This window comes from Ipomoea triloba, chromosome 5 (genome assembly GCF_003576645.1).
Source record: "Ipomoea triloba cultivar NCNSP0323 chromosome 5, ASM357664v1".
In the NCBI taxonomy this organism is placed as follows: Eukaryota; Viridiplantae; Streptophyta; class Magnoliopsida; order Solanales; family Convolvulaceae; genus Ipomoea; species Ipomoea triloba.
In genome coordinates this window covers 11434681-11458968 of record NC_044920.1, presented here as the reverse complement: position 1 = coordinate 11458968, position 24288 = coordinate 11434681, and positions in this window count along the sequence as shown.

Genomic DNA, 24288 nt, shown 5'->3' with positions numbered 1-24288 from the left:
GAGACGAGTCCGCCAGCTTCGACGTAACCAAAATTATGAAATATCTTCTAGATGGGGATGAATGCTTTTTTGTTGACTACGTGCATGATGAAATAGACTATCTATGCGAAGTGCCCAAAGCCAAGAGGCATGATTTTAATTGGGAATGTCCCATAGGGGCTAAGAATTGTGATGAAAATACTTTTGAGCATGAGCTTAACACTTTACATATTGCTTTACACCGAGAGGTTGATCGTTTTAATTTAATTGATAATGATTATGCTTCTGAATTTGTTGAAAATATAAACTCTGTTGGTGAAGTCTCGGAGGAAACGGTTGGAAATGATGTGGATGAATTTGGGGAGGAATTTGATGATGGAAATGAGAAAAGAAAGGAGGATGAAATAATACAGGAAGGGGAACTAAAACCTTTACCTGCCCATCTTGAGTATGCTTACCTTGGATCAGGGAAGGAGTTGCCAGTTGTCATCGCTACAGATCTTTCGGCTATACAAAAAGAGCAACTGATAGCAATGCTGAAGAAAAACAAGGAAGCAATCGGTTGGAGGATGACTGATTTAAAAGGGATTAATCCGGCCATTTGCACACATAAAATTCTATTGGAAGAAGGATCCAAACTTGTAGCACAACCGCAGCGTCGACTTAACCCGAACACATTCGAAGTCATGAAAAACGAGGTGATCAAACTTATGGATGTCGGAATGATTTACCCTATTTCGGACAGCGTGTGGGTTAGCCCAACTCATGTAGTGCCCAAGAAAGGTGGAATCACGGTCACTGAAAATGATAACAAGGAATTGATTCCCACGAGAAAGATAACTTGATGGAGAGTCTGTATCGATTATAGGAAGCTCAACGAAGCCACTTGTAAAGACCACTTTCCGTTACGCTTTGTAGATCAAATGATTGAGAAAGTAAGCGGATACGGTTACTATTGTTTCTTGGACGGAATGAGTGGATACTTTCAGATTCTAGTAGCCTTGGAGGATCAAGAGAAAACAACATTCATTTGTCCGTTTGGTACGTTTGCTTACAGAAGAATGCCGTTTGGTCTCTGTAATGCCCCTGCTACCTTCATGCGCTGCATGCTGGCTATTTTTGAAGATTTCATTGGCAATTTTATGGAAGTATTTATGGACAACTTCACGATTTTTGGAGAAACTTTCGAAGAATGCCTTGGAAATCTGGAGAAGGTTTTAGAACGGTGCCATCAGATGAATTTGGCATTGTCATGGGAAAAATGCTATTACATGGTCACGGAAGGAATTGTGCTTGGACATAAAATTTGGAAAAAAGGAATTGAGGTTGATAGAGCTAAGACAGCAATTATTGAAACCCTGCCACCACCGTAGAATGTGACATCCCTGAGGAGTTTCTTAGGACATGTGGGATTCTATAGAATATTTATAAAGGACTTCTCAAAGATTGCAAGACCGTTGACTAAACTATTGGAAAAGGACGCTGTATTCGAACTAAATGAAGACGCAATGAAAGCATTCCAGAATTTAAAGGATGCCATGGTACATACTCCAATTCTTGTAGGACCAAAATGGGATCAACCTTTTGAGCTAATGTGCGACGCGAGCAATTTTGCAGTTGGAGTTGTGCTAGGGCAGAAAAATGACAAAAAATTTCAGCCTATTGCCTATGCTAGTCGAATGTTGACAAAGCCACAACAAGCCTACACCACGACCGAGAAAGAGTTATTCGCAATAGTGTTTGCATTAGATAAATTTAGATCATATCTCTTAATGTCAAAGGTCGTCATTCATACTGATCATGCAGCTATCAGATTTCTCATGTCTAAACCTGAAGCAAAGCCAAGACTGATCAGATGGGTTTTGCTATTGTAAGAATTCGACGTGACTATTATGGACCGTAAAGGAGTTGAAAACAGTGCAGCGGATCATTTGTCAAGGTTAGAGAATGAAAAATGACAAGATATGACTGGAGACGTGAACGAGTATTTCCCTGAGGAAAAATTGATGGGTCTCTACCTCACACCTTGGTACGCTGATCTGGCCAACTACCTGGTCGGGGGAGAATTACCAGAGTTCTTGGATACACACGCTAGGAGAAAATTAATAGCAGAATCTCGATTTTATTTCTGGGACGAGCCATATCTATTCAAAGTGTGTGCTGATCAAATAATTCGACGATGTGTAACAGAGGCTGAAGGACATGAAATTCTGGGAGAGTGCCATCGAATGGGCCATCACTCGGCAAATAGAACTGAGAGGAGAGTACTTGAAGCAGGATTCTATTGGCCCTCAATATTTCGGGACGCTCAGATTTGCGTGAGAAATTGTAACAGATGTCAACGGACTGGGAACATCATTGGGAAAGATGAGATGCCACAGAATTACATACTAGCATGCGAAATTTTTAATATATGGGGATTAGACTTTGCAGGACCATTTCCAGATTCCAAAGGTTTCAAATATATTTTTATAGCAGTAGATTACGTATCAAAGTGGGTTGAAGCAGAAGCACTTCGAAACAATGATGCCAGGAGTGTAACAAGATTTCTAAAGAAATTATTCACAAGATTTGGAGTGCCACGAATTGTAATTAGCGATAGGGGTACACACTTCCGGAATGTGCCCATGCGGAGATTACTTCAAAAGCAAGGCATACAACATCGAGGAGGAGTCCCGTATCACCCTCAGACTACCGGGCAAGTTGAGAATGCAAATAGAGATATCAAGGACATATTGGAAAAGATAGTGGCTCGGCATAGGAAGGATTGGACCGACAAGCTTAGCGACGCGCTATGGGCTTTCCAGACTGCATATAAGATACCGATAGGGACTACTCCATACAGATTGGTATATGGCAAAGCATGTCACCTTCAGTTGAAATCGAGCATAAGGCATATTGGGCCATCAAAAAGCTGAATGAGGATTTAACCATAGCTGGACAGGAGAGGATGTTTCAACTGAATGAATTGGAAGAATGGCGTTTGCTTGCCTATGAGACATCCAGATCTTACAAGGAAAGATCCAAGTTTTACCACGACATGTATATCAGGAAGAAGAAAGAATTCACGGAAGGAGATAAGGTGTTGTTATTCAATTCCAGACTGCGACTATTTCCTGGAAAGCTTAAATCACGATGGACGGGGCCATATGTTGTTACAAAGGTTTTTCCTTACGGAACTTTAGAGATCATGCATCCCAAGAAAGGAACTTTCAAAGTAAACGGCCACCAAGTCAAGAAATACTATGGGTTGGAAAATGCGCAAGGAATAGTCCAGTGTTGCAGGCTAGTACCCTGGGATGTTGAGTAACAAGATCCTCATATCATTCTCGTCGGGCTAAAGACGTTAAACGTAGCGCTGATCGGGAGGCAACCCGATATTTACTTTGCTTTGTTATTATCTTTACCTCATTTTATCAAATAATCCTCCAAGTTGAGATTCTCTATTTTGTAGATTCTATAATTACATGCAGATCTCGTTGCAAGAAAATGAGAGTCATCTTTTCAAGAATTTGTGAGCAACATGACGGGGGATGCTTACTAGGTCCTTTACCTCTTATCCCTTGTCTATTTATTATGTGAACCTCATGTTTTCATTTTAAAGTGTGGAAAAATGCATGTTTTGTTGTTTCTTTGTTTCGTTATATTATAAGTCAACATCGAGGACGATGTTGGATCTAAAGTGTGGAAAGAGCTGTGCTTAAAATGAAAATATTTCTTAAACAAAACTCTATCTCGTTTATTTGAAAGATAATCAAGCCACAAGTATGTGTTGTTATTCATTCTATCTTTGGAGAATGCTAAATCTGTGCCAAAAAGTTTCCTCTTTGAATAACCTTGAAAGTACCCATATCTCGACCTTTAAAAATTTGAAATTTGCATGCTTGTTTGTTATTCGCCTCTTATTTTGTAAAGACCTTAGTTAAGGATCTCTCGAAGTGGGAGTGTGCAACCCCTAATTTCAGAAAGATAAGTTAAGGGAAGCCCGGAATTGAATAATCATAGAATAGAACATGGGGCAAAAGGAGAGCTTTCTGTTGAGCATTGAGTGAAATATCCCTTTTCCCAAAGTAAAAGGCATGAGGGGTTGTTCGGAGAAAAGAGTAGAAAAGGCAAAAAGGCCAATCCCCGAGATAAGATACGAGGAAAGACATCTCGCTAGGTGGTGAGCAACCATAGTCTTCAAAATATATAAATGTTATATCTGGAGTCGGTTGCTCACAATAAAATGACCCTAGGAGATGAGAAAATTGAGATGAGGAAAGCCGCTTCGCTAGGGTTCAAGCACCCATTGCACTGTCTTCGAAAAAGCATGGAGCTCCATGTGAAGTCGGGTCGCTTGATGATGTTACCCTAGGAAGTGAGAAGAATGAGTTACCGCCCAAGCCACTGGCGGAGAGAGGCCCATGGATCTATTTTCACTTACTTTTATGTTGGGCTTTGGCGACAAGGGAGGCCGATTGATTAGGTTTTGTACATCGTTCCCACTAGGGGGATCAGTTTAAGGCCTTCGCACAATAAGAGGTGAATGAAATTTTGGACTGCATGATATTGTGAAAACTAATTAACTGTCCAATTTGTGACCAACAGGGGTTTTGCTTTGTTTGAATATTGATAGCAGTGTATGGCACATTTTTATCATTCCTTGAAGATATTGTGAAGGATTTCACATCTCCTGGTAGATTGTGTTTTGAATAAATGCTAATCATTGAGCATATCTTTAGCTTAGATACTTTTGGCATCTAAATGAGAAGGCTTTGAATGTATAATTTGCTCGTGGACGAGCAATCTAAAGTGTGGAAACTTTGATAGACGCCAAAAGTGCCTAATTATCTAGAACTAATTAAGTTGATTTCTTGCCAAAACAAAGTCTTAAAGAATGCAATTATGCGCTTTCGTGCTATTTTACTAACAAATTGCAAAAGAGTTTTGTGTGGAGTGTTTTGAAGGATTCCCACAGGAATGAAGGCTGAAATCAACCAAAGAGAGCATAAACCAGTAAAAAGAAAAATCAAGGCACATGGGAGCACACAAACACCAAACTGGAAACAACAAAAGAGACGAAAACGAAAAAACCCACGCCCACGAGCACCACCACGCGTGTGAGCTTGCGTGGAATTATTCCAGTAACCATCCACGCCAGTCCACACGCGTGTGAGCAGACGTGGACAGGCAGCAGAATCCTGCGCGATGTTTTAGTATTTAAGGGACATTTCAGCTAGGAGGAGGGAGTCTTTTGTCAATTTTTCACTTCTCACTTTAGGTTAGGGTTAGATAGGATTAGGGAGAGGAGGAGGAGCTCCTTGGAGAAGAGAACTTGGATCTCCATAGCCTTGAGATCCTTTGGGTAAACTCTTTCATTAAAACTTGTTTTCTCTTTGAAACTCTCTTGCTTTTTTCTTTCTCCTAAAGTTATTTGCTTTTTATCTTGATCTTGTAAATATGCTTTTCTATTTGAATGAGATGATGTTGTTAAAGCCTATGAAGGCCTAATCCCTAGGATAGGGGCTAGGTAGAATGGAGATTTGGTATTCATGATCTAATTTGATGAATGAGTTTGATTTCTTTGGGGAATGTTGAAATTGTGTGTATGTTTAGTATGATCTTGTTAGATCGAGGGCCCCGATCTCTTCAAGATTATAGGATCATCTCTTTAGCGAGATATCGCAAAGAGATGTAGCCCACTACCCACATCTCCCGCTCTCAATCTAAGAAGATGAGATCCGGAGAGAACTTGTAGACAAAGTGTTTGACAAAATTCCCCAACCGACTGAGGATTGGGAGCTTGAGTGTGACGCCACTCATGACAATGTTCCAAGCTCCTTCAACCATGACTCAATGGAAATCAATACTCTACTTTACGCCACGAACCAATCTCCACGATACTCTAGCCCCCATCCGCTTTTCTTTACATTTACCTACCTTAAATCTTATCAACCTTTGCACCCTCACTACTTCAATTCAACAATCTTTACGTGTTCGACCTTAGTGTAAACATATTTACAAGCTTATTATATTATGTATGTTTCCACGAGTGTGAGTGGTGGTTGCTTAGCATTCTTTTGCTAATGGTTTTCTAAATGTTTTCCAGGTATGGAGTAGTCTAAGCCGTGAGCGCGCTAGACGATGTTTAGTTTCCTTTTGGGCCTATGTCCCTTTGTTTCGGATTATGTACCTTGACTAGCTTTGTGACTATGATGTTTTTAGGATTTATGTTTTGTTTTTGGATTTTTAGCCTGTGCACCTAGTATGGATTGTACCTAGGTGTGGCATGACACCCTTCAGGTTTTATATATGCTTCCGCTTTGGTTATGATTAGTCCTTGAGATCTATAGCTTTTATGTTAAGTTATACCTATCTTAGCTTGTGAAAAATTGGGGTGTCACAGTTGGTATCAGAGCCTGTGTTGAGGTCTAAGTAGGAATCCTAGGGTTGAACACTTGAGACTCTAGGACTTGAATAGTATAAGTTAAGGAAACGTGACTCCTAAGACTGTGTGAGAACTAGGACTCGCGGTGAGGACTCGTTTTAATTGTTTATATCTTGTTTGTATCTGCTTTGCTTGTTTGCTTGTCTGTTGTGGGCGTGTTCTCACTTCTGATTGCGCGAATTGGGAAGGCCGACTGCAGCGCCACGCGTCTTTTCGTAGCTTACCTTTCCTTCGTAGCAGTCATGGTGCCACCCCGGAGACGCGAGGATGTCCTTGATATTCCGTTCAGTGAGCAGCTGATGCAGAACCTTCAACAGCTGACGCGGATCTCTTAGTTCCTCGGTAATGCGATGGTTCAGAACCATCAGTGTTGGCATCCGGACTTAGTCCGGAGGGTGGTAGGGCAGCATCCACCTTTTTACGCTGGGCAGGAGGACCCGGTAGTGCTCGAGGAGTGGATACGTTCCTTCGACAAGATCCTGGAGGTGGTGGAGTGTCGGGAGGGGCGGCGCGTCGAGATGGCCAACTTCTACTTGCAACTAGAAGTCGATCTTTGGTGGGTTCATGAGGGCCCGACGATCCGACAGGAGCCCGACCTCTGCTGGGAGACCTTCAAGGATAGGATGCGCGCTCGTTTCTATCCCGCACATGTGAAAGCGGCGATGTAGGAGGAGTTCTTGCGCCTCACGCAGGGTCCCCGGTCTGTGCAGGAATACCATAAGCGTTTTCTGGAGTTGGCTCGCTTCGCCCCAGCGTTGGCCTCGACGGAAGAAAGTAAGATCGAGAGGTTTGTCGCAGGGTTGAACCTGGACACTCGTATGGCGTTGGTTGTGTTCAAATTTTAGATGTTGAGCGAGGCCTACAGTAGTGCGGCAGATCACTATCGAGTGCTGACTATCCGGCGGGGAGCGCAGGACCGATCTAAGAAGCCCAGGGAGGGTAGTGCGTCCGACTCCAAGAGGCATAGGCCTGGAGGCTCCGGCTTGGGAGGAAGCTTTTAGAGCAGCGGTGCCAACAGTGGAGGCACATCCCGCCCTAGCTTGGGGCAAGGACCTAGGAGTGACGGAGTCCGAGAGCGGCACTTTTATTGTAGGAGGTGTAGGAAAGACCATCCAGGGAGGAATTGTGAAGGGTACTTGGTTGAGTGTTTCAGTTGCGGTCAACGAGGTCACAGGGCTTTTGAGTGTGCGTCCGGGAAAGGAGTATCGTCCCACTCCGGACCAAGTACGACCCTAGGGGTACAGACCTCGACCCGACCCGACCCCCGTAGGAGACCGAGGGCAAGAGTGGGAACAAGCGAGGAGGTGCTCGTGGGCCGCAGTCTGGGCCACAGCAGAGGAAGATCTTCGTGATGGGCCGACCTCAGGCTGAAGCTAGTGGGCTGAATGAAGGTAACACTCGAGCCTAATCTCTAGTTGCATTTCATATAGGCATGTAATACGGGAAGGGTAGTTTGATCTCTTAGTTGTTGAACCTTTAAGTGAGCTATACGAGTTTTCGTTAGTTTTAAGTGGCAAAAACAAGGAATTCGTTAAACCAAGGTAAAAAAAAAGGACGAAGAGACATCAAGTTCGCATAAGAAGAAGCTCGAACCCGCGATGGAGTAAGGGTAGTAAGGGACCAGACCATTCAACCACGCTGACTTATCGATCCCAGGTTGCAAGACTCGATTTTTATTTTAAAACCAAGGCGAGCTTGGCAGTGCGAAAGGGAGACGCGGAGCTGGTCACACCGCGGGACGTTTCCGTGTAGCCTTGCGGAAGGGAGGATTGGTACGGGTTGGTCCGTGGAAGTGTTCCGCACGGGCTCGTGCAACAGAGCAACAATGAGGGAGAATCCGCGAATATGTTCCGCTAGTAGGAAGGGCAGAGTTGTATTTTCCCCTTTCCACCCAGATTAAAACCCTACCCTTGTCTTTTGATCTATCGGACCCTTTTCTTCTCCGCCTTCTTTTCTTCCCCGTAGCAGTATTGTAGTCCAGAGCTCCGTGAAACAATTCCGTGGGAGCAGTAGGCCAAGCACGCCGGCGGCAGTACAGTTCTCGTGCACATCTCCTCTATTTTTGGTGCACTACTCAAGCAGCCAGGAAGCTCCAAATCAATAGTGTGAGGTAGTCCAAACAATATGGGAGAAGGCTAAGAAAATATCCGGTATCAGTTCTCGATGATAAAGCTCTCGACCCTTTACATTTCTCGCCCGAGCTTGTGGATATGCTTAATTTTCAAGGCTTGTTGGAGCAATTTTTGCTCATTGAGAATGTAGTCTACCCCAACCTAGTTGATGAGTTTTATCAGAATATGCGGGTTAAAAAGGTTAATCAGGTACCCGTGCTCACAACAATTGTGAAGGGTGTGAAGATTTCCTTTGACCCTCCTAAGCTTGCTAAATTACTCAAGTTGCTGTTAGGAGGTGTATGTCAGTATGATAGGCATTATTGGATTGAGATCCCGGAGGTAGGATTCCGTGACTATCTGCAGTATATGTTGGGGCATGAGGAGGGCATCACTTTGGATGCCAGGCCCATTAAGTATGACCTGACGGGAGAGCAAAGGATATTGACTATGCTCGTAGGGGAGAGTTTGTTGCCTAACAAGAACAATAGCAAGGAGGTAGCGGGTTTAGAGTGCACTTTTGCTTACTTCTTGAAGCATAGGATTAAGTTCAATATGCCAGTTTGATGATTTCACATATGGAGTTTTACAAGACAGTTTAGCGTCGCAATCGGCCGTATGGGATGATTCTGAGTTGGATTTTTCAGAAAAAGGGAGTGAATGTGACTGGGGAGTTAGCTAAGCAACCAGTTCATGGTGTTTTCAATGCTCCAAATCTGCAGCACTTTGGTTTATTTCGGGTAGGCGGGAATGAATACATCACCACCCAAGAGTTGAGCAAGATGCCACCGGATGAGAGCAGGGTGCTTATAAACCGCTATCACATTCCACACAAGAGGTTGAGAGGTTTGGTGGTACCCCAGGAGGCCGAGCAGACAGGCGACGGTGAGGAAGATGATAGCTCTGTGGAGGAGTCCGAGGACGAGATTGATCGGGAGCACCGGCGGAAGGAACAACACGATCCTCTAGTTTCTGCGCAGCCAATTGACCCCGTACTTCTCCAGTTGCAGGAAATGCACCGTATGGTCGAGGCGAGGTTCACATTGTTGGATCTAAGGGTGGACCGCGGTTTTCAGTGCCTGGGTTTCATCGAAGCTAAGCTAGGCATTGAGGTTCCGCCGGAGTACTTGCACCCCGGATCGTTTCAGGCTCCTGGTAGCTCGTCGCGAGGTGGTTTTCAAGGTCAGCGAGTTTTTCCTCGTTCGCATGTTAAGGTTTTCGTTTTGTTCCTTTTCTTTTGGCCAAGGTAGGAAGTTAGCTTAGTTCTTGCATGCTATGCATGGGTTGGGTAAGCTAGAAGCTTAGGAATTAGGAGTATAGTATGTTCTTAAGTATAGGTGTGGTTGAGCAATCTTTTCTTTAACCTTTGATCAATCCTTATTCTTTTAATCTATCCAATCCTAGTTCCCGTGAGCTTTGAGCTTCGGGGACGAAGCTCCTTGTAAGAAGGGTAGAGTGTAATACCCCGTATTTAATTCAAGCCTTAAAACCCGGTAATTAATTCTACCATGTAATTAATTTAATTTAATTGGGCTCCGGCCTTCTTATAGATATATATTTTCCCATCCGAAATTATTTATTCATTCCAAGGCCCAATTTTCTTGACTTAATTTTATAAGGGATGTTCTTTAATTGGATCCTCTTCTATTCCTTACAAATATATTAATTATGTAATGGCCCAATCATTGGAAGGATCATATTTATATCCATTAAATTAATTTTGTGTAAGGAAAACTCATTTCTTATAAATAAGCCCATGTCTTGTTTTATTACCCTAATATGATACATACATGATATATGTAATGATTTTCCCTACTCATATAAAAGTCTTGTACTTACAACCCTATCTCTCTTTCCTTTTTCCTGCAAAATACATTTCATCCTACTCCTTTCACCTCTAAAGAACCCTAAGCATATCCTACACTTCATCCTTCAAGATTTCAAGCCAAGATTGCTCTTTTAGGATCTATTGCATTTGGGTAAGTGTTTTTCCTTAGGAAGACATCTTTTATCATCTTGTTTACATAGTCTTTTATAAGTTCTCATCATATTCTTTTGGGGATCTTTCTTGGGAAAAAGATGATCAAGATGGAGGTGGTGCTTTGTGAGGTGTTTTGAGGATTGCTTGGTTGGGAAGAGCTCCAAGAGGTAACCATCATGTCTCACTAAAACCTATTTTACACTCTTGATCTATATATATGATTTGGTGTTGGAATCCTATGAATTTTCTTGGGGTTATAGCTTTGTTGATGGTCTGTGAACCTTTGTTTGTGGATTGTTGGACTTGTGTTCATCATCCTTTGTATCTAGATGTGTGTGAGTAATTCTCGTTATGGCACCATAATTTATTGGCTTCTGAGATGTGTGATCTGTGTATTCTGAGCATGATTTGTATTCTGGAATGATTCATCGCATGATCTGATATGTCTGGGAGTTTTGGTGTGTTGGGGTTGCACTTACAGTGCACATTGGCGGTATAATGTGTCCCGCCAATGTGTTCCGCAAGTGTAAGGGCGGATGGTTGTGGCGGAGAGAAGTGATCCTTTGATCTCTTCCGTTCCTTCATGTGGTACAGTCCAGCGGATCAGAGCATTCCGTTGCTGCATTCCGTTAGTTCATTTGTGAGTCTGATCCAGTGTCTGTTTTGCGATCCTTGAACTCTATTTGATTCCTTTTGATTATGGAATGTGTACTGAATATTTTGTTGAGTATTCTACCTTGATTCTTGAGTATTTATTCATAATCTTTAGTCATTCATCTTGATTTATTGAACTTGTATTGTTAGCTTATTCCTTGGCTGTCATTCTGAGCATGTACTGTGTTTATATTCTGAAATGAACACTGTTGGTGAGTGGTTCTTTGGGAATGAATCTGAGTTTGCTATGTGGAGACTTTGAGTCCTTACGAGTATCTCCTTATCTCGTCGAGTCTTTGATATCCTCTTTGGAATGTAGTTGGTGGAAACATGGTTTGTTTGTGGTTGGTAATGTGTGGGGTATTGTATGCCTCCGTAATTAGGCCCGTGTGCCTCTATGATTGGGAATTGGGTACCTCTGTGATAATGGGCTTGTGTGCCTCTGTAATAATGGGCCCGTATGCCTCTGCGTTGTGATATTGGTATGGAAGGTTGGTTTGATGGTTGGTATTGTAGTTTGGTGCTTAATTCTTGGTATTGTTGATTGTTAGTTTCCTTTGTAGTTCCTTGATTGAGTTGTATCTCGATTGATATATTGTTGTTTCTTTGTGTTTATTCTGTTGGAGTCATGATTCAGTCTGTATCTTGTGTCGGGACTTGATGACTTATGCATTCGTATTGGATATGGGTTTCATTGGAAGAGTCTTGGTTTGTGGCTTATTCAGCTTGTTGTTGTTGAGTCTCTGATTTAAACAAAGAACAGTTCGTTGGTGTGTATATTCTATACGTGTGTGTAAACCTATTTACAAGCTTATTATATTATGTATGTTTCCACGAGTGTGAGTGGTGGTTGCTTAGCATTTTTTTGCTAATGGTTTTCTAAATGTTTTCCAGGTATGGAGTAGTCTAAGCCGTGAGTGCGCTAGAGCTATGTTATCTTGCTTAGACTAGACGATGTTTAGTTTCTTTTTGGGTCTGTGTGCCTTTGGTTCGGATTATGTACCTTGACTAGCTTTGTGACTATGATGTTTTGAGGATTTATGTTTTGTTTTTGGATTTTTAGCCTGTGCACCTAAGATGGATTGTACCTAGGTGTGGCATGACACCCTTCAGGTTTTATATATGCTTCCGCTTTGGTTATGATTAGCCCTTGAGATCTATAGCTTTTATGTTAAGTTATATCTATCTTAGCTTGTGAAAAGTTAGGGTGTCACAGTTGGTATCAGCCTGTGTTGAGGTCTAAGTAGGAATCCTAGGGTTGAACACTTGAGACTCTAGGACTTGAACAGTAGAAGTTAAGGAAACGAGACTCCTAGGAGTGTGTGAGAACTAGGACTCGCGGTGAGGACTCGTTTTAATCGTTTATATCTTGTTTATATCTGCTTGTTTGCTTGTCTGTTGTGGGCGTGTTCTCACTTCTGATTGCACGAATTGGGAAGGCCGACCGCAGCGCCACGCGTCTTTTTGTAGGTTACCTTTCCTTCGTAGCAGTCATGGTGCCACCCGGGAGACGCGAGGATGTCCCTGATATTTCGTTAAGTGAGCAGCTGATGCAGAACCTCCAACATCTGACGCAGATCTCTCAGTTCCTCGGGAACACGATGGTTCAGAACCATCAGCGTGGGCAACCGGACTTAGTCCGAAGGGTGGCAGGGCAGCATCCACCTTTCTACGCTGGGCAGGGTAGCATTAATTATGCTGAAGCAAGAGTCACCAAACAGATATATCTCAGAGCAACCTGACTTATGGATTATGAACAAAGTCAAGTGTTCACACTACCAAAGTCAAGGATGGATGGCTACAAGTTATAAGGAAAATTATGTCAGTGATTGTAGAAGAACGTTGGAGAATTATCAGAAGCAAATATTCAAATTCATCTGACAGAGCCATCAAAGTTGACGAAGACCATCTAAAGGCATTTAATGCTCTGAAGAATCATAACGGGCAAATAACTAATTTAGCTATATAAACCCAAGAATACTTGATGACAAGCACGGAAGATAGAGGTTGAAAAGGGAAAAGAGTCAAAAGACACAGAAGAGGTATTAGCACTGAATACACAACAAGTGAGATCAGGTTAGAAAGTGCTAAGTATTGAGCTAAAAACGAGAGTAATCAAGTCTTAGAAAGAAATACTCTTATTTCTTGAAGAAAACTGTAGGAGTGTAGCTTTGTGCAAAACACTCGGGGGAAACTAAGTGTAGATGGGTGCAAAACACTTAGTTGATTAGCTTTGTGCGAATTACTCGGATAAGTGCAGCTTTGTGCAGAACACTCGTGGAGACTAAGTGTAGCTGGGTGCAAAACACTTGGTTGAAGGGCGTAGCTGGGTGCGAGACGCTCGTGAACGTAGCTGGGTGCAAGACGTTCGGGTTTGAGTGTTGCTGTAGGCAAAGAGCATTCGGAGTAGAGGAGTGCTAGAAGAGCACTAATTCACTATTGTATCTGGGTGATTGAAGCCCAGGAGGACCCAAGAAGACTGCCACACACGTGTGAGTGCGCATGGCCGCAATCCAGTAGCCTCCCACGCACGCTCACACGCGTGTGGAGTGGAATGGAGACTGCAATGCCTGAAAATTCACTAGGGTTGCTTTTCGGAGACTATTTAAACCCCCTTGATAGATTTTCAGAGGAGGTTCCCCCAATTTTAGAAAACTTTTGATCATTTTAGGAGTAGTTTAGATAATTTCCATTGTAGAAGATAACAAGTTTGGATTGAAGGATCACTTCATTCTAGGTGATTTCTATTACATTTCTATTATATTTTATTATCTTGTTCTTGGATTAAATTAGCTTTTCTCTTGAATTTCATATCATGAGTGGCTAGTTTAATCTAGGGATTTGGATTGTGTTAAGATATGTTGCTAGTGTGATGCTCTTATATCTATTTTTGGATCTAAATGCTTAGATTGTTGGATTATCTATTCTTGTCTATTGATTGTTGTTTTGATGAGATCTTGTTTGGATTTGGCCAATCCAGATGAGAGATTGAGCTCTTGACACTTTCATGTCTTTGATTAGAGTTAGGATTGAAGCTTTGTAGCAATCATAGATCCTATGGACTTCTTAAGAATAGTAGGAGAGTGTGTAGCTTAAGTGTTTGATAAAATTCCTCTTAGAACTTTGGATGCTTGAAGGCATGCCTAAGTCAAAGAAGCCTTAGTACACAAAGGTGGAAAAGGACTAAGAACACACACTCTTGAATAGCCAACATCTTTGTCCAGTTTATCCATTACCTTAGACACACCAAAATGCAACATAGATGAACACTATCCAATCCATACCCCTTTTACATATTTCCAATCTCTTTACTTTACCATTTACTTTCTCAAACCAAACCTTATGAACTCCTTTCACTCAGAAATCACCATTCACCACACTCAAATCCCTTACATGACTCAATCAAGTAAACACCCGAATTCTTGACACACCTCCACGTCCTTCCTTCGAGACCGACACTCGGGGAGTCACTGACTTTCCGTTTTAACGCAAACATATCTTTTGACGATTCAACCACTACCCATAAACTGCACAAACGTCAAAATGGCGCCGTTGCCGGGGAAGGTAATAGGTTGTCAAGAGTTTTTTGTTTACTTTGATTGAATGATTGTTAGATTTGAGCATTGTTAATCCATACCACCTTCTTTTGTTTCATTTTTATTTTATTTTGTTTTTGCTACTTACCCAATTGACTACTTCTAGTCAATTGTGGAATCTTTGCTTCATTGATAATCTTACTAGGTGAATGCACATGCGAGCAAAGGGAAATCAAGGCTTACTACCCTACATTCCTGAAATCAATAGAGCAACTAGGAAGAAAAATACCCAAAGGTCACAAATGGCTTCATCAAGCGCAACAAGAAATCCACAAGGAAGAGGAGCGACTATAACAAATCCACCCCCAGTTCCAATTATTCCCCAAGGACCAATTAACCATGAAGAACCAATTCTTGAAGAACCACAAGCTAACAGAGCAAACAACCAAGAAAATATTCGTGAAGAAGAATACTATGGAATTCCTCAGGAACTACAGAGATCAATTGCAGATTACATGACCCCTGATTTTAACGTGCATAACTTGATCTATGTACCGCCGATGGAAAACGTCAACTTTCACGTGCATCCAACTATTCTCACACTGGTCCAGAACAGGCAATACTCGGGATTACCATCCGAATATCCCAATTCACACATAACAAGGTTCATACGAGCATGTGGAATGTACAAACAAAAAGGCGTTAGTGAGGAGATAATTCGACTTAAATTATTCCCATTTTCAGTTATAAGAGAAGCAGCACGTTGGTTGGAAAGCTAAGACGACAATCATTTCAGATCATGGCAACAGTTGCATCGTGAATTCATGAACGAGTTCTTTCCCATCACAAAGACTATGAGAATTCGAAGGCTAATACAGGAATTCAAGCAAGGAAGGCTTGAGAGTTTGGGAGAGGCTTGGAGACGATTCATGATTCTCAAAAGACAATGCCCGCAAGATCTGATGCACCCATGGGACATGTAATACCCGGTTATTTTACAATATGGTTCATAGTTATATGAATTTATTATTATATATTATGTGATCCAAAATTATTTTGAGGGTATTTTATTAATATTATTTTTAATGATATTATAGTTTCCTAATTCATATTATCTTATGAATATTATATTGAGTCTAATATTTTCCCAATCTGAGTAATCTTAATATATATCATAGTATGTATGTATGCTCATCATATATTTATAATTAAATTCCTAATCCTAATTATATTTTCCCTCTACATATATATTATCTTATCTTATCTGAGATTACCCTAATTCCATATATTTTACTCTCTGTGTCGCCATTCCCATCTCTCCCAAACAAATAAAACCCTAGTCTCCTCCCTATTCATCATCAATCTCCTATTCATAATCAATTAGTCTTAAACTAGCAGACAAGGATCATCAAGAATTTCTTGTGGGTGCAGTGGAGTTTTGGCTCTAGAGTAAGTATCACCAAAATTATTTCTTTTTCTCAATAAAAAAAATATTATTCTTCCTAAGTTTCTGTTGTGAATTTTGTATAAATATATTTTGTGTGGTATATATTTATATGGTGATTTTATGGTATTAAGAAATAAGGGTTCCATTCATTGTAATCATGGTTTGAGAAAATTCTGACTAGCGCAGTTTGAAATAAAAATTCGTGAAAAATACTTTTTGAACTCTGATTGGCCTGAAATTTTATTTAGAGATCCTAGACTTATGATATTTGATGTATATAAAATTATTTTTTTAGAGATATGCTTCATTATTTCTAGAAAAATTTCTTAATGTTGTGGCAGTGTGCTGTCAGTTAAATTTCTGTGCAGCGCAGTGTTGGCGAAATATTCAAAACAAATACTTCTAGACCTTGGATTGGCCTGAAAATTTTTGTGTATAATCTAGACTTGCTATAATTCCTATCTGGAAAATTGTGTGTTAAAATATGCACCCGACCTTCCTCAGAAAATTCTACAATCTAGGTCATAATTTCTGAAATTTCTGTCAGTTTATGTTTCTTGTGTTTTGTTGATTATTTGAGCCATTGAGAAGTTGTTTATTTGAGATTATGTGCATATGTGTTGGTTATAGAGGTTTGAATATTATGTTGAAGGGAGGCATGGGAATATTTTTGAAAAATGCATACATTTGTATATGGAATTCAAGTGAATGTTATTAGTAGTCTATGTTTTAGTTGGCTACAAAGCTTGTGATTGAATTTATAAAATCTACCATCTTGGAGTGGCATATGAGAAATATTGTTATTACTAACTTTATAAAGATGAAGGATAAAATGCTTTGTTAGGTTGTGATACCCTTAATGAATTTTAAGGTTTGTGTAGTATCCTGTGGTGAAATTCTGGATACTTGGGTTATAACCCAGTTTGTTGTGGAGTGAGCAGTAGAAACGTATCCTGTCTCAAGAGGACTTTTAACTTTGTTGTTTTGAGGAGTGGTTAGCGGAGTCTACCACTAGGGTATTTACCCTGTTGAGTAGTAGTCATTAGAAACGTATCATGACTACTAGGACTAGTTACTACCCATTGGACTTAGAAACCCATTGGGGGTGTGCACACTTAAGGTATTAGTTCTGTTCCACTTAAATGGGATTTATGCGTAGTGTTCAGTAGAGTGATTACTGCTCACTAGGGCTTATTAATTAAGATCCTGCCCATTATTTGAGATTGAATGGGATTTTGTGTATTGTTCAATGGAGAGATTATTGTTCACTAGGGCTTGATGAAACAAGACCCTGCCCATTATTGGAGATTGAATCGGATTTTGTGTAGTGTTCAATAGAGAGATTATTGTTCACTAGGGCTTGATGAAACAAGACCCTGCCCATTGTATTGAGATTGTTGTTCCTCTATGTATATGTACATGTATATATTAACAGTGATTTTGAAAGATATATTACTTTTGAAATGTTCCTAAAATTTCTATTATGAGAAATATTGATTTGGAAATTATGAATTATGAGTATTTTTGAGAAATTATGTGTTTTGGAATTCTTGAATATATTTAGAGAACTGTGATTACTTAGAATATTGTGAGTATTGCTTATTTGCATCTTTATGTTCCAATAATTTTAATGTACACATTTATACATATTATTATCTACAAGTTGTGTTCCAATGTGCTATGTGATACACTCTCATTTGTACTTATTTTACTTGTGTTTTTATGTAGGTTTTATAGTTAATTGTGTGATAAAATGTTGTGTCCAATGCTTATTTCCTTGTTTTCATATTTTAAATGGTATAATGCTTGGTTTAGATGTTTTTGATGTGTTTAGAAGTGCATTAGAACTATTTGGGAGCAAAAGCCAATTCAAAGGAGCCAAAGAGTTGTAATTCCCGCTACCATGGCGACATCTTGGTAATCGGACCATATCTCTTCCTATGAATATCCAAATGAGATGATTCTTGAGCCATTGGAAAGAAGACTTCAAGGGCTACAACTCTTATGAAGACATCAAAGTGTANTATTTTTTGTTTCCCTTTAGTTTATTTTGTTTAATAATTTTCTCTCCTTATTTTGTCATGCCATGCTTACGTTGTTGTTTAGATGTGTATATCCCTTGGCTCATAGGATCGGTGAGGAGTAGATCTTGATTTGAAGAGGCTTCTTGATGTGCACAAGCTACTCATTAAGGGAGTCTCATTATCTTTCTCTTGCTCCTTGTGCTTTATTGCATTATCTTGTTTAAATTGATCCAACCTCACCCTACCTCCTCTTGTGCTTAATGTTTTATCTATTATGCTTTATTTCTTTTTACATCGAGGACGATGTAAATTTTTAAGTGTGGGGGAGAAGACAAGTATTGAGGTAAAGTTTTGCTTGGATGACTCATATGCTTTTTGTGTGAATAAATTGCTATCTAGGCTTGAAGTTGTGATTATTTCCTCTTTGATGGTTGGCGGTTTGCTTTGGTGGAACTTGTTACAATTTGACTTGTGATAGATGAATCAATGTGAAACATATGATTGAGCTATTCTCTTGCCAATATCCTTGTTAACCACTAATCAATTGGATAAATTTCAATCTAGTGTGTTGTGCATTGCTAGTGAAGGTTTATGTGAGATACCGGTGTTGGCTTAATTGCTATACCTTGTCATAATACTGTCTATGTGAAGTCCAATGATTGCATGCTTAGAAATGATTTAGGCTATTTTTGTTAGCCCCCGAGCCTTCAAACCTACCCGTTATATATGTTACCCTTGTTACCCCCGTTGAGCCTTTTGATTTTTTTTGTTAAACCCCGTTGTATTTATTTTCTTGTGTTCTCAATTATCCTAATTTTTCCTCATATGCATTAAAAGGAAGATTAAGGTGATTGAGTTCTTAACCTTGTCATTTAACCCTTAGCCATAACCAAAAATGTTTTCCCTTCACCCTTGAGAGAATTTATCATTTATTCATAATTTTTGTTGAAGAGATGTAATATGGAGCATTGAATTTTATTTGCAACATTTTGTAAATATTTATGTTCGGGGTTGTCATGACATTTGGAATAGCTTATTACTCCCTTGAGCTATTCAATAAACTAGAATGCTTATTACTCCCGTGAGCTATTCTTGTCAAAATTTGAGAAAAAAAAATAGAAAATGAAAAAAAAAAAAAAGAGATACGAAAAAAAAAAAAAATCAAAATTTGTATTTTTATTTTTTCATCCCCTTTTGTAGAAATGTTGCCTTAATTCTCATTTGTAAAATGCTCCTAAAAAGTTCATCTCTTCTAAATCCTATTTGTGAATAATTGTGAATTTTCTCTCTTTTTGATTTCCTTACCATTCTTTGTTTAAACCTCACCCCTAGCCCCATTATAAGCTTATAAAAGTCCTACTTGATCTTTGTATGCAATCTTGGAGTTGAATTAGTAAGAGTATGAAGGACACACCACTTTTGCATAAACTCAACTTAGAATGTGCACACTAGATTCACACACACTTAAATGGCAAAGGTGCTTAGTTATTGGCTTGAGAATGGAACTTGTGTGTCAATCTAAGGTGATTCTTGAAACAAGTTGAGTTGTGAAAAGTTTGGTTTGTGGTATGATTGGTTGTACAAAGAGGAGTATGAACAACTTCAATTTCGATTTGCAATTTATTCTTTGTGTTTGCTTGAGGACAAGCAAAATCTTAAGTGTGAGGGAGTTTGATACACTCTCATTTGTACTTATTTTACTTGTGTTTTTATGTAGGTTTTATAGTTAATTGTGTGATAAAATGTTGTGTCCAATGCTTATTTCCTTGTTTTCATATTTTAAATGGTATAATGCTTGGTTTAGATGTTTTTGATGTGTTTAGAAGTGCATTAGAACTATTTGGGAGCAAAAGCCAATTCAAAGGAGCCAAAGAGTTGTAATTCCCGCTACCATGGCGACATCTTGGTAATCGGACCATATCTCTTCCTATGAATATCCAAATGAGATGATTCTTGAGCCATTGGAAAGAAGACTTCAAGGGCTACAACTCTTATGAAGACATCAAAGTGTAGATCAAAAGGAAAACTGGTCAAAAGATCAAAGAGTTGTAATTTCTGCTAAATATGGCGACACCTCGGTAATTGGACCATATCTCAGCCTAGAAAATATCCAAATGAGGTGATTCTTAAACCATTGGAAAGAAGACTTCAAGGGCTACAACTCTTATGAAGACATCAAAGTGTAATTCGAAGGGGAAAAGGGTCAAAATCAGGATGCAAGTCGGAACTGCGTCACAGGAATTTTCGACGCGTCGAACTCAACTTTCGACGCGTCGAAAATCCCAAAAATGAGGCAGAATAGCCTCGTTTCGGCGCTGTAAAGATTCGACGCGTCAAATGTTGGATTCGACGCGTCGAATGTCGCAGATCTGCGATTCTAAACTTCTAAAAATTGTCATTTTTGCCCTCCATTCTCCACCCACTATAAAAGCATCATTTTCTCTTCAAACCCTAAGCTTGGCTGCGGATTTGGACAAAGGAGAGCAAGGAAAGGAAGCTCTCATCTTCTCAAAGAGCTCAAAAGGAAAAATCAATTGGAGAGGAGAGACCAAAGAGAAGAGCTTGGAGGCTTCATTCGGGAGAATTTCTTCATCTCTTTTCTATTTTAAAGCTTTATTGTATGTTTGTTGAATCTATTTTAGCCATGATAGGCTAAGCTTTCCTTTGGGATTTTTGGATTGATAAGTGTTTATGAACCTATGTGCCTAGTTCTTTAATTGCTTGAATGAAATATCTATTTGAGTTTATTACTTGTGTTGTAATTGTGGCTTAATTTCTTGATGCTTGTAGTTAAGGATCCTAATTACTTGTTTCATTGCTAAATTTGTCTATGAATTAGAGCACCCACAATTGCACTTGATTCTTGTACCTCGAGAGAGGACATGTTGATTAAGGGATTTATTGTGAATAGCTCACGAGAGTGAGTATTCCAATTGTGAATAGCCCACGAGAGTGGGTATTCCATTTATTGCTTGTTCTTGATTATATGTTGTGAATAGCTCACGAGAGTGAGTATTCCAATTACCATGTTTTGGGATTGAATTACGAGAGTAATCTTTCCCTTTTAGATTGCAATCATCCACACTTGTTGAACCCGAATGATTATTTCACTTTAGATTGGCACTAGGTGATTAAACACTTTGACACCCAAAAATCCCGCTCTTAATCTCTTGTATATAAAAGTCCGTTTGCCTTGCTTCATTTATTTTATTTTCATAATTTTAGATAAATACCCATTGTTAACGTAGGAATAGCTTCTCGTGAATTAATTAGTAACTAGTGCTTAATACCCCGCTTCCCTGTGGATCGATAACCCCGGAATACTCCGGGTATTTGCTTGTACCTAAAAATGCTACGACCACTATGTGTATGTAAATATTTATTTTATGAGGTGAATTAAATCTTACTTAGCTTTGCGCTAACTTTGGATACTCTTTGAGTATATTTCAGGTGCATCTGCATGAGCATGGATTATGAGAGCAATTCGCCACTTCCTAGATAGTTGGTTAGAGTTTCATTTTTATTAGATAATCAAGAGGTTGTATTTAAAAGAAATGTATTTAGTTCATTGTATTAGTATAAGTTATGGGTTATTTTTAGTAGTTTTTTTAGCCTTAGCGTTTAGGTATAAGAGAAATACCTGAGCGTTGCGGTAACACCCATATTCTTTTGGTTAGATGTTTGAGCTTCTGTAATATTATTAATTACTAATGACTTTAATAGATATGTTGTAAGAATTTTGGATATGGAAATGGGGGTGTTACAAATTGGTATCAGAGCAGTTCGAATCTTTGGGAGCCTATGTTTTAATATCTTAGGTATATGTTGTAATTAAAATTGACTAGGAATATAAAATTTTGAAAACCCGTTGGTGAGGATGTGAGACCTTGCATATTGTTGCATAATTATTTGAATATGGTGCATTATTTTGATATTTGTGATATATTTTTAAACTTAGTGATTTTGTTTGGTTACATATTTGCTTATTTTTCTTGATGGTGAATGTGCTTATTTTTCTCAATATAGCTTTGGTAAGAACTTGCATGAAAGTTACGGGGACGTAACTTTATTTCTTAGCAGGGGAGAATGTGATACCTTGTCTTTACGGTGCATTGTACCTAAGTTTGAGTCTATTGAGTTCCTTACTGATCGAGTATACCTTGTTCTTCATTGTCGTATGGATATGCTTCGGGGACGAAGCATCCTTTAAGGGGGATAGATTGTAATACCCGGTTATTTTACAATATGGTTCGTAATTATTTGAATTTATTCTTATATATTATGTGATCCAAAATTATTTTGAAGGTATTTTATTAATATTATTTTTAATGATATTATAGTTTCCCAATTCATATTATCTTATAAATATTATATTGAGTCTAATATTTTCCCAATCTGAGTAATCTTAATATATATCATCTGTAGTATGTATGTATGCTCATCATATATTTATAATTAAATTCCTAATCCTAATTATATTTTCCTTCTACATATATATTATCTTATCTTCTCTGAGATAACCCTAATTCCATATATTTTACTCTCTGTGTCGCCATTCCCATCTCTCCCAAACAAATAAAACCCTAGTCTCCTCCCTATTCATCATCAATCTCCTATTCATCATCAATTAGTCTTAAACTAGCAGACAAGGATCATCAAGAATTTCTTGTGGGTGCAGTGGAGTTTTGGCTCTAGAGTAAGTATCACCAAAATTATTTCTTTTTCTCAATAAAAAAATATTATTCTTCCTAAGTTTCTGTTGTGAATTGTGTATAAATATATTTTGTGTGGTATATATTTATATGGTGATTTTATGGTATTAAGAAATAAGGGTTCTATTCATTGTAGCCATTGTTTGAGAAAATTCTGACTGGCGCAGTTTGAAATAAAATTTCGTGCAAAATACTTTTTGAATTCTGATTGGCCTGAAATTTTATTTAGAGATCCTAGACTTATGATATTTGATATATATAAAATTATTTTGTTACAGATATGCTTCATTATTTCTAGAAAAATTTCGTAAAGTTGTGGCAGTGTGCTGTCAGTTAAATTTCCGTGAAGCGCAGTGTTGGGGAAAAATTCAAAACAAATACTTCTATACCTTGGATTGGCCTGAAAATTTTTGTGTATAATATAGACTTGCTATACTTTCTATCTGGAAAATTGTGTGTTAAAATATGCTCCCGAATTTCCTCAGAAAAATCTACAATCAAGGTCATAATTTCTGAAATTTCTGTCAGTTTATGTTTCTTGTGTTTTGTTGATTATTTGTGCCATTGAGAAGTTGTTTATTTGAGATTATGTGCATATGTGTTGATTATAGAGGTTTGAATATTATGTTGATGGGAAGCATGGGAATATTTTTGAAAAATGCATACATTTGTATATGGAATTCAAGTGAATGTTATTAGTAGTCTATGTTTTAGTTGGCTACAAAGCTTGTGATTGAATTTTGAAAATCTACCATCTTGCAGTGGCATATGAGAAATATTGTTATTACTAACTTTATAAAGATGAAGGATAAAATGCTTTGTTGGGTTGTGATGCCCTTAATGAATTTTAAGGTTTGTGTAGTATCCTGTGGTGAAATTCTGGATACTTGGGTTAAAACCCAGTTTGTTGTGGAGTGAGCAGTAGAAACGTATCATGTCTCAAGAGAACTTTTAACTTTGTTGTTTTGAGGAGTGGTTAGCGGAGTCTACCACTAGGTTATTTACATTGTTAAGTAGTAGTCATTAGAAATGTATCATAACTACTAAGACTAGTTACTACCCAATGGACTTGGAAACCCATTGGGGGTGTGCACACTTAAGGTATTAGTTCTGTTCCACTTAAATGGGATTTATGCGTAGTGTTTAGTATAGTTATTACTGTTCACTAGGGCTTATTAATTAAGACCCTGCCCATTATTTGAAATTGAATGCGATTTTGTGTATTGTTCAATAGAAAGATTATTGTTCACTAGGGCTTGATGAAACAAGACCCTGCCCATTATTTGAGATTAAATGGGATTTTGTGTAGTGTTCAATAGAGAGATTATTGTTCACTAGGGCTTGATGAAACAAGACCCTGCCCATTTTATTGAGATTGGTGTTCCTCCATGTATATGTACATGTATATATTAAC